Below are 10,740 nucleotides of genomic sequence, written 5' to 3' on the forward strand. Positions count from 1 at the left end.
TCGCACGCCCTCAGACGGAGTTTGAGGCTCTATGCAGGAGCGAAGGCCCTTTGGTCCACATTCTCTCTCAAACAGATCACCCACACTTAACCTGCCTGTCCAACTGGGAAAAGGACCTTAATTGCTCGTTTTCCCCAGCATAGAGACAACGCATTATCACTTTGGCTCTCAAAACCTCGCTGTGCACGAAGATACAGGAGACAAATTTTAAACTTCTCACCAGGTGGTATTTGACACCATCAAAGCTGCATAAATAATTCCCCTCTTCCTCGAACATATGCTGGAGGTGTGGAGAAGAAGAGGGCACGTTGATCCACATTTTTTGGTCCTGCCCCAGCTTGGTGGACTTCTGGACAGAGATCCGATGCATAACACAAAAATTCACAGACTTCTCCATCCCGGAAGAGGCTGCATTCTTTCTCTTGCACCATTGACAGATTCCCATTAAGAAGTACAAAAAAATAAATTTTACGGCATGTGATAAATGTGGCGAAATCCTGCATCCCTCTCTATTGGAAAAAATGTCCCCCCCCTTTCATTACTCACTGGCTTAGGAAAATAGAGGACATTAAAAAAAATGGAGGACTTGATCCTCACATCACAAGGTAAACAAGAATTTTTTAAACAAACCTGGGACATCTGGAATACCTTTATATTCTCGCTGGAAGGATGTCGCCTGCTATCACCTTAATGCTCTGAGCTTTCCTTGACTGGCCCCTTGGACAGTGGCTGCCATTGTGTCTCGTCCCCTCTTCTCCTTTCCTGATCTTTCACCCCTTCTCTTTTCTGCCTTCCTCCCCTATCTCTCACCCCCTCCACCCACTCTCTCTTTTGGAAAAAGTGGAAAATTGGGAATGACGGCCCCACCCCCCCCCTCTGGATGGATTATGCCGGAGGGACCTGGGGTTTGTGTGACCCTGGATCTTGGTACAGTACTTTATCCGTGCCTTGAATCATTATGATTGATGGAAGGCAGACTCACAGTTGCGAATATACCTGTATCAAGTATTGTTCAGCTGCTTTTTGCTCTGTATTTCTCTGTTGCATTATGTACTCGGGGGACCGTCTTCCCCTGTTTGGAGAAAAAATTATATTTGAAAAAAAAAAGAAGCCTACGACACCTGGTATTCCCAGGCGGTCTGCCATCCAGGCATTAACCAGGCCCGACCCTGCTTAGCCTCCAAGATCAGACGAGATGGAACAGATTCAGGGGGATGTGGCCGTAGCCAATAACTTCAGGCACTCTCAACTCTCTTGACAAACGCCAAGATGGTCACCTTGGGAAAGAAACAAAAAAAAAACAAGTCAACACCAACAACATAAAAAGAAGTCTACAGCACCTAGTATTCCCAGGTGGTCTCTCATCCAGGTATTAACAAGGCCCGACCCTGTTTAGTCTCTGAGATCAGACGAGATCTGGTGCTTTCAGGGTTATGTGGCCATAGGCAAGCTCTTCAGGCACTCTCAACCCTCTTGACAAACACCAAGATGGTCACCTTGGTAAACAAACAAAACAAAAACAAGTCAACGCCAACAACATAAAAAGAAGCCTACAGCACCTAGTATTCCCAGGTTGTCTCCAATCCAGGTACTAGCAAGGCCCAACCCTGTTTAGCCTCTGAGATCAGAGGAGATCGGGCGCTTTCAGGGTTATGTGCCCATATGCAATCTCTTTGGGCACTCTCAACCCTCTTGACAAATGCCAAGATAGTCACCTTGAGATACAAGCGAAAAAAGACAGGTCAATGTCAACAACATAAAAAGAAGAATACGGCACCTGGTATTCCAACGCCATCTCCCATACAGGTACTAACTAGGCCCAACCCTTCTTAGCCTCAGAGATAAGAAGAGCTAGGGCTTTTTCAGGGTGATGCTGCTGTAAGCGATCTCTTTGGGCACTCTCAACCCTCTTGACAAATGCCAAGATGGTCACCTTGGGAAACAAGCGGAAAAAAACAAACGAATCAACGCCAACAACATAAATAGAAGCCTACAATAACTGGTATTCCCAGGTGGTCTCCCATCCAGGTACTAACCAGGCCTGACTATTCTTAGCCTCCAAGATCAGACAAGATTGGGTGCTTTCAGAGTGATGTGGCCATAGGCAATCTCTTCAGGCACTCTCAACCCTCTTGACAAACACCAAGATGGTGACCTTGGGAAACAAGCTAAAAAAACAGGTCAACGCCAACAATATAAAAAGAAGCCTACGACACCTGGTATTCCCAGGCGGTCTCCCATCCGCGTACTAACAAGGCCTGACTCTTCTTAGCCTCCAACATCAAATGAGATCGGGTGCTTTCAGGGTTATGTGCCCGTAGGCAATCCCTTCAGGCAATTTCAACCCTCTTGACAAACGCCAAGATGGTCACCTTGGGAATCAAGCAACAACTTAAAAAAAAAGCCTATGGCATTGAGAAATCCCAGGCGGTCTCCCATCCAGGTACTAACCAGGTCCCAACCCTGCTTAGCCTCTGAGATCAAATGAGATTGGGCTCCTTCAGGGTGATGCAGCCATAGTAGATTTTTTTCAGGCACGCTCAACCCTCTTGACAAACGCCAAGATGGTCACCTTGGGAAGCAAACAAAAAATCAAGTCAACGCCAACAACATAAAAAGAAGCCTACAGCACCTAGTATTCCCAGGCGGTCTCCCATCCAGGTATTAACAAGGCACGACCCTTTCTAGCCTCTGAGATCAGAGGAGATTGGGTGCTTTCAGGGTGATGGGCCCATAGGCAATCTCTTTGGGCACTCTCATCCCTCTTGAAAAATGCCAAGATAGTCACCCTGGGAAACAAGCGAAAAAAAACAGGTCAACGCCAACAACATGAAAAGAAGAATACGGCACCTGGTATTCCAAGGCCATCTCCCATTCAAGTACTAACTAGGCCCAACCCTTCTTAGCCTCCGAGATCAGAAGAGATAGGGTGCTTTCAGGGTGATGCTGCTGTAAGCGATCTCTTTAAGCACTCTCTACCCTCTTGACAAATGCCAAGATGATCACTTTGGGAAACAAGCGAAAAAAACAGGTCAACACCAACAACATAAAAAGAAGCCTGCGGCATCTGGAAAACCCAGGCGGTCTCCCATCCAGGTACAAACCAGGCCCAACCCTGCTTAGCCTCTGAGACCAGACGAGATTGGGTGCTTTAAGGGTGTTGTGGCCGTAGGCAATTTCTTTGCGCACTCTCAACCCTCTTGACAAATGGCAAGATGGTCACCTTGGGAAAAAAGGGAAAAAACACAGGTCAACGCCGACAACATAATGAGAAGCCTACGGCACCTGGTATTCCCAGGCTGTCTCCCGTCCAGGTACTAACCAGGCCCATCGCTGCTTAGCCTCCAAGATCAGATGAGATTGGGCTCTCTCAGGGTGATTTGGCCGTAGGCACTCTCTTTGGGCACTCTGAAGCCTCTTGACAAAGGCCAAGATGCTCACCTTGGGAAAAAAGCTAAAAAAAACAGGTCAAAGCCAACAACATAAAAAGAAGTCTACGGCATCCGGTATTCCCAGGCGATCTCCCAATCAAGACACTAACCAGGCCAGATCCTTCTATGGCACCTGGTCTTCCCAGGCAGTCTCCCATCCAGGTACTAACCAGGCCTGACACTGCTTAGCCTCTGAAATCAGACGAGATTGGGTGCTTTCAGGGTGATGTGGCCGTAAGCATTCTCTTCAAGACACGCCCAACCCTCTTGACAAACGCCAAGATGGTCGCCTTCAGAAACAAGCGAAAAAAACAGGTCAAAGCCAACAACATAAAAAGAAGCCTATGGCACCTGGTATTCCCAGGCGGTCTCCCATCCAGGTACTAACCAGGCCTGACACTGTTTAGCCTCCGAGATCAGACGAGATTGGACGCTTTCAGGGTGATGGGGCCGTAGGTGATCTCTTCGGGCACTCTCAACCCTCTTGACAAATGCCAAGATGGTCACCTTGGGAAACAAGTGAAAAAAAAAAAACAGGTCAAGGTCAATAACAGAAAAAGAAGCATACGGCACCTGTTATTCCCAGACGTTCTCCTATCCTGGTATTAACCAGGCCCAACACGGCTTAGCCTCCAAGATCAGACAAGATCGGGTGTTTTCAAGGTGATGGGGCCGTAGGTGATCTCTTTAGGCACTCTCGACCCTCTTTTTAAAAGCCAAGATGGTCACCTTGGGAAACAAGCGAAAATAAACAGGTCAACACCAACAACATAAAAAGAAGCCTACGGCACCTGGTATTCACAGATGGTCTCCCATACAGGTATTAACCAGGCCGTACACTGCTAGGCCTCTGAGATCAGATGAGATTGTGCGCTTTCAGGGTGATGTGGCCATAGGTGTTCTATTCAGACACTCTCAACCCTCTTGACAAATGCCAAGATGGTCATCTTGGGAAAAAAGTGAAAAAAAAACAGGTCAACGCCAACAACATAGACCCTGGCGGTCTCCCATCTGACCCTGACCCTGACCCTGCTTAGCCTCTGAGATCGGGCGCTTTCAGGGTGATGTGGCCTTAGGCGAATGCTTCGGGACATACTCAAAACTCTTGACAGATGCTAAAATGGTCACCTTGGGAAACAAGCGAAAAAAAAACAGGTCAAAGCCAACAATATAAAAAGATTCCTACGGCACCTGTAATTAGGTACTATCCAGACCGGACCCTGCTTAGCCTCCGAGATCAGATGAGATCGGGCGCTTTCAGGGTGATGTGGCCGTAGGAGATTTCTTCGGGCTCTCTCAGCCCTCTTGACAAATGCCAAGATGGTCACCTTGGGAAACAAGCGGAAAAAAAAAAATGTCAACGCCAACAGCATAAAAAGAAGCCTACGGCACCTGGTATTCCCAGTCGGTCTCCCATCCAGTTACTAATCAGGCCCGACAATGCTTAACCTCCGAGATCAGACAAGATCGGGCACTTTCAGGGTGATTTGGCCGTAGGCACTTTCTTTGGGCACTCTCACCCTCTTGACAAACGCCAAGATGGTCATCTTGGGAAACAAGTGAAAAAAAAACAGGTCAACGCCAACAACATAAAAAATAGAATTTTTATATACAGCTTACCTGTAAAATCCTTTTCTTGAGAGTACATCACGGGACACAGGAGCTTCATTACATAGTGGGTTATATAGGCACCTCTGGTGATTGGACACTGGTTAACCCCCAATTAAGGAGAATTCCTCCCCTATATAACCCCTCCCATATGGGAGGCACCTCAGTTTTGTAGCAAAGCAATAGGAAACCACGTAAAACCCAAGAGGGGTGGGAGCCCTGTGTCCCGTGATGTACTCTCAAGAAAAGGATTTTACAGGTAAGCTGTGTATAAAAATCCTATTTTCTTGATCATACATCAGGGGACACAGGAGCTTCATTACATAGTGGGATGTCCCAAAGCAATGCTCAGATTGAGGGGAGGGAGACACAGATCATAATATATAGACCGCCAAGGACCGGAGGACCTAAACTGCAGCCTGCAGTACACTGCGCCCAAAGGCGATATCCTCTTGCCCTCTGACATCCACCTGATAGAATCTGGTGAATATGTGGACTGATGACCAAGTTGCAGCCTTACCGATCTGAGCCAGGGAGGCCTGGTGATGCACTGCCCAAGAAGCACTTACAGCCCTAGTTGAGTGCGCTTTCACTTGAAAAGGAGGGATCTTCCCTTTAACACTATAGGCCTGAGAAATAATCTGTCTAATCCACCATGAGAGAGTGGATTTTGATGCCACCTGACCCTTCCTAGGGCCTTCCGGCAAAATAAATAAGCAATCAGTTTTCCTTATCTGTGCAGTTGCCTGAAGATAGATACTGATTGCCCTTACCACATCCAAAGTGTGCAAAGATTCTTCTTCTGCAGACTGTGGGTCCAGAAAAAAGGATGGTAGGCTTACATCTTGATTCAAATGGAATCCTGAAACCACCTTAGGCAGAAAGGACCTGTTGGGACGCATTACCACCAGGTCCTTATGAATAATTAGATACGGTTCTTTACTGGAGAGAGCTGCTAGTTCTGACACTCTTCTAGCCGTGGATATGGCTACCAAGAAAACCAATTATATAGGCACCTCTGGTGATTGGACACTGGTTAACCCCCAATTAAGGAGAATTCCTCCCCTATATTACCCCTCCCATATGGGAGGCACCTCAGTTTTGTAGCAAAGCAATAGGAAACCACGTAAAACCCAAGAGGGGTGGGAGCCCTGTGTCCCGTGATGTACTCTCAAGAAAAGGATTTTACAGGTAAGCTGTGTATAAAAATCCTATTTTCTTGATCATACATCAGGGGACACAGGAGCTTCATTACATAGTGGGATGTCCCAAAGCAATGCTCAGATTGAGGGGAGGGAGACACAGATCATAATATATAGACCGCCAAGGACCGGAGGACCTAAACTGCAGCCTGCAGTACACTGCGCCCAAAGGCGATATCCTCTTGCCCTCTGACATCCACCTGATAGAATCTGGTGAATATGTGGACTGATGACCAAGTTGCAGCCTTACAGATCTGAGCCAGGGAGGCCTGGTGATGCACTGCCCAAGAAGCACTTACAGCCCTAGTTGAGTGCGCTTTCACTTGAAAAGGAGGGATCTTCCCTTTAACACTATAGGCCTGAGAAATAATCTGTCTAATCCACCATGAGAGAGTGGATTTTGATGCCACCTGACCCTTCCTAGGGCCTTCCGGCAAAATAAATAAGCAATCAGTTTTCCTTATCTGTGCAGTTGCCTGAAGATAGATACTGATTGCCCTTACCACATCCAAAGTGTGCAAAGATTCTTCTTCTGCAGACTGTGGGTCCAGAAAAAAGGATGGTAGGCTTACATCTTGATTCAAATGGAATCCTGAAACCACCTTAGGCAGAAAGGACCTGTTGGGACGCATTACCACCAGGTCCTTATGAATAATTAGATACGGTTCTTTACTGGAGAGAGCTGCTAGTTCTGACACTCTTCTAGCCGTGGATATGGCTACCAAGAAAACCAATTTTTTAGTCAAAAGAACTAACGAAGCCTGATGCAAAGGTTCAAAAGGTTGCCCCTGCAAAGCTGAGAGAACCAAATTCAGATCCCATGGGCATACCGGAGGTTTGACTGGCGGCCTTATCCGCATAGCCCCCTGGATGAAAGCCCGCACCAGGGAATGTGATGCAAGTGGTTTCTGAAAAAACACTGACAAGGCCGAAATATGCACCTTGATAGTGCTTATGGCCAAATTCATTTCTAGGCCTGACTGGAGGAAGGCCAAGATCCTGCTAATGACATACTTTCTAGGATGACATTCCCTGAGTTCACAACAGGAAACATATGCCCTCCAGATTTTGTAGTAAATAAGCCTGGAGGCCGGCTTTCTGGCATTGACCAGAGTAGAAAGGACTGGCCCCGAAAGCCCACGGTCTCTCAGAATGTGGGTCTCAGCAGCCAAACCGTCAAATTCAGACTGTGTAAAGCAGCATGGTAAATTGGACCCTGTGAGAGCAGATCTGGCCGGAGAGGGAGGATCCACGGCCTGCCTACTGCCAACTTCATGATCTCTGCGTACCACGGTCGCCTGGGCCAAGCCGGGGCTACCAAAAGAAGCAACTTTGTTTCCCTCTAGACTCTTCCCAGGAACCGCGACAGAAGCGGGCACGGGGGGAAGGCATAAATCAAATTGTACTGATCCCAGGGAACTGTCAGAGCATCCGACCCCTGAGCGAGTGTATCTCTTGTCCTTGACACGAATTTGTCCAGTTTTCTGTTGAACCTGGACGCAAACAGATCTACGTCTGGAGTACCCCACCTGCGACATATGTTCCAAAACACGTCGGGGTGCAGAGCCCATTCTCCTAGGCACAACTGCTGGCGGCGCAGAAAATCTGTCTGCCAATTTTCCACTCCTGGAATGAAGACTGCAGAAAGGCATGGAACATGCCTTTCTGCCCAGACAAGTATACGATTCACCTCTTTTTGCGCAACCAGACTTCTGGTACCGCCCTGGTGATTGATATAGGCCACTGCTGTGGCATTGTCGGACTGAACCCGAACAGGTCTGAAAGACCAGTTTATGAGAGCCATATAAACTGCCCGGATCTCCAAGACATTTATGGGCAATAGCTTCTCGATCGCAGACCATTTCCACTGCGAGCACGTCTCCTCCAACACTGCTCCCCAGCCTGTCAGGCTGCCATTTGTCATAATAATCTTCCGTGGAAGAGGAAGAAAAGTTTTGCCTTTCAGCAAATTCTCGGTTTGTAACGAGACTCTTAGACTCGTTAGACGAGTCTCTTGCGTGTCCCTGGGGATAGACGCATAGGAAGATCCAAGGACTGGGGCTTCCTGTTCCAAGCCGCAAGGATGAATCTTTGCAGAGGCCTTGAGTGGAACTGGGCGAATGGAACGGCCTCGAAGGAGGCGACCATTTTCCCAAAGAGTCTCATGCACAACCGAATGGGGGAAGATCTTCTGCCCAGAATTAGACGCACCAGATCCACAATGGCCAAGGCTTTTGGCCTTGGTAGAAACACCTTGCCCTGAGCAGTGTCGATAACCATACCTAGGTATTCCAACCTGGTAGCAGGCTGTAGGGACGACTTTTCTAGGTTTATAATCCAACCTAGGCGTTCCAGCTGTTCTAGCGTTCTGGTAACACTGTGGTTCAGGAGCGCTACTGTTTTCTCTATGAGAAGCAAATCGTCTAGATAAGCCATGACGGCTATACCCTGAGCTCTTAGGTTTGCCAAGAGAGGGTCCAGAATCTTTGTGAAGACTCGAGGGGCCGTAGCTAGCCCGAACGGCAAGGCCACAAATTGAAAATGGCGCCGCTCTACCGCAAACCTTAGATTCTTTTGGTGTGCGAGAAAAATTGGCACATGGAGATATGCATCCTTGATGTCTATTGATGCCATAAACTCTCCCCCTTGCAGGGAGGAGACCACAGTGCGAATTGACTGTATTCAGAAGGACCGGATGCGTAAAAACCGGTTCAGATCCTTCAGATCCAGGATAGGTCTGACACTTCCATTTGGCTTTGGAACGGTGAAGAGATTCGAGTAAAACCCTGAACCCTGTTCTTTTGGGTCCACTTCTACTATCACCCCCTGGGATAGTAAGTGATCTAAGGCCAGAAATAGCGGTCTTTGCTTTACTGGGTCTCTGGGGATCCTTGACCTTAGAAAGCGAGAAGGTGGAATCTCCTGAAACTCCAGCTTGTAGCCCAGAGATACCGAAGAGACCACCCACTCATCCCGGATCTCTTCCCGCCAGGCTTCTGCAAACTGCAAGAGCCTTCCCCCCACTTGGCCGAGCGGGGGCGCTCCTTCACAAGGAAGCTTTCGGGCTCTGCTTGGCAGGCTTTCGCCCTCAGGATTTCTTCTGCCCCTGGGCCCGGCCTTGAGCCTTTCCTGTAGAGGGGGGTTGAGAAGGCCGTCACCACTGCTTAGAGCTTGATGCTCCGGGAGAGAGAGAACGCCTAAATGATGGACGTTTTCTCCTTTTGACTGGAAGGAGAGTAGATTTACCCCCTGAAATTTTTTGGACGAATTTGTCTAATTCTTCTACAAACAAACGTTCCCCTTTAAACGGGAACCCAATCAAATGCTTCTTGCATGATAGCTCAGCTTGCCCAATTATTTAGCCATAGGGCCCTTCGCATGTGTACCAACAGGAGAGACAAACGAGATGCTTGTTGGACAGAATCCGAAATCGCATCAATCAGGAAACACAGAATTTGAGGTATTTCTGCATAATTCTCCACTTCCTCACTGGGAAGGAGGCCAAGCATCTGCTTAACCTGTTCCTTGAGGAACTGACACAACCCCACAGCTGCGACTGTAAGTTGCACTACAGTGCCAGTCATGGAAAAGGAGGCTTTTTTTTTTTTTGTAAAATCTTTATTTTGAGATATTTTGACATTGAAACACACTTGAGTATACATTAGACAGCTGTGTCAGGACCAAACAAAGAACAAATAAACTGTAGGAAACAATGACACCCATAAAAACTGACCCAGTGGCCAAGAGTTGGCGGCTCAAACCAGACACATGAATTAGGCAAACGGGTGGAGATGAACGTCTGGAGTGTCTTCTAGCTCATACACATCAAGTCCGGCCTCCGTGGGCTAGGGCCCCGCTCCAAGGTGCCTCTGAGCGGAAAGGAGAGGACGGGCCGGAGCCCAGTCCCCCACCTCCCGTCATACAAAAGGCCGGGGAGGCATGGGACCACCCCCAGGGGCCGCCCAGGAGAGGGGGGCACAATCACCTCCAGCAACCTCTCCCGAGCGTCCCCCGGGGGTAGGACAGGCCCACAGCAACCCCCCCGCCCAGGAGGGACGTCCCAGCATGGACCCCTCCGGACAGAGGGATTCCCCCCGTCAGCCAAACAAAGTGGCCGCAGGGCCAGCCAGCCCACAGGAAGCCTAACGCACCACCACAGCTCAATACCACGTAGGTCAATAAAAGGCAACATCTTATGGATGCGTTGTCCTAGCCGGGGACTTTAATACACCGTTAGAACCCATGCTTGATACCTCCCTGGGGAGGTCCTCGGTCTCATATAAAAGCCTGGCGTTTATACGTAAACGCCTCTTTGACGCTCAGTTAATTGAGGTTTGGAGGACAATGCATCCGAGGGCGAGGGACTACTCATATTTCTCGAGTGTTCACCAATCTTACTCCAGGATTGACTATTTCTTCCTTGACCATCACCATCTTTCTCTCTTGGCAAATTCCAGTATCGCATCTTCGCCCCTGTCTGACCATGCCCCTATTTTACT

At 48.5% G+C, this 10,740-nt stretch overlaps 6 pseudogenes; all 6 read right to left on the reverse strand.

Moving 5' to 3' along the window:
- Window positions 1-1,328: 1,328 nt before the first annotated feature.
- On the reverse strand, window positions 1,329-1,447 carry LOC143929063 (5S ribosomal RNA; annotated as a pseudogene).
- A 100-nt stretch (window positions 1,448-1,547) lies between these two features.
- On the reverse strand, window positions 1,548-1,666 carry LOC143928939 (5S ribosomal RNA; annotated as a pseudogene).
- Window positions 1,667-1,987: 321 nt separating this feature from the next.
- On the reverse strand, window positions 1,988-2,106 carry LOC143928904 (5S ribosomal RNA; annotated as a pseudogene).
- A 1,167-nt stretch (window positions 2,107-3,273) lies between these two features.
- LOC143928499 (5S ribosomal RNA) lies at window positions 3,274-3,392 on the reverse strand (annotated as a pseudogene).
- A 378-nt stretch (window positions 3,393-3,770) lies between these two features.
- LOC143928835 (5S ribosomal RNA) lies at window positions 3,771-3,889 on the reverse strand (annotated as a pseudogene).
- A 922-nt stretch (window positions 3,890-4,811) lies between these two features.
- On the reverse strand, window positions 4,812-4,930 carry LOC143928478 (5S ribosomal RNA; annotated as a pseudogene).
- Between the last annotated feature and the right edge of the window lie 5,810 nt (window positions 4,931-10,740).

The sequence above is a fragment of the Lithobates pipiens genome, unplaced genomic scaffold, assembly GCF_037356315.1.
Source record: "Lithobates pipiens isolate NorthernLeopardFrog02 unplaced genomic scaffold, aLitPip1_a1.2 Scaffold_23, whole genome shotgun sequence".
NCBI lineage: Eukaryota > Metazoa > Chordata > Amphibia > Anura > Ranidae > Lithobates > Lithobates pipiens.